Here is a 384-nt window from a genome sequence, read left to right as displayed (position 1 = left end):
CAAGCGTTTTATAAACAAAAAATCAACGTTTTGTAAGCTTAATGTTTATAATTGAAAACTTAAAAAAAACTTTCTTTAAGTTTATTTTGCTTGTTGGGTGTTGTTGCTTGAGATTGAAAATGAAAATGTGTGTGTGAGTTTGTGAGTAAATTTAAAAATTAAATTGTTTGGAAACGTTAAGAATTTTAAAAGTGACTCTCAGCGGTTCTACCTTACTATATTTTTATCATGCTTGTAAGCCTATACAATGTTATAAACAATCGTTCTCAAAACTTATTAAAGGTTTATTTGAAAAAACTTTTAATAAGCTTAATATTAAAAATGCTTATTTAACGCTTATTATAGCAAACTTAATTTAAGTTATTTTTAAAAACGTTTACTGAA

This window comes from Rhagoletis pomonella, unplaced genomic scaffold, assembly GCF_013731165.1.
Source record: "Rhagoletis pomonella isolate Grant_MI unplaced genomic scaffold, Rhpom_1.0 Rhpom_scaffold_00006, whole genome shotgun sequence".
In the NCBI taxonomy this organism is placed as follows: Eukaryota; Metazoa; Arthropoda; class Insecta; order Diptera; family Tephritidae; genus Rhagoletis; species Rhagoletis pomonella.
This window is presented reverse-complemented; position numbering follows the sequence as displayed.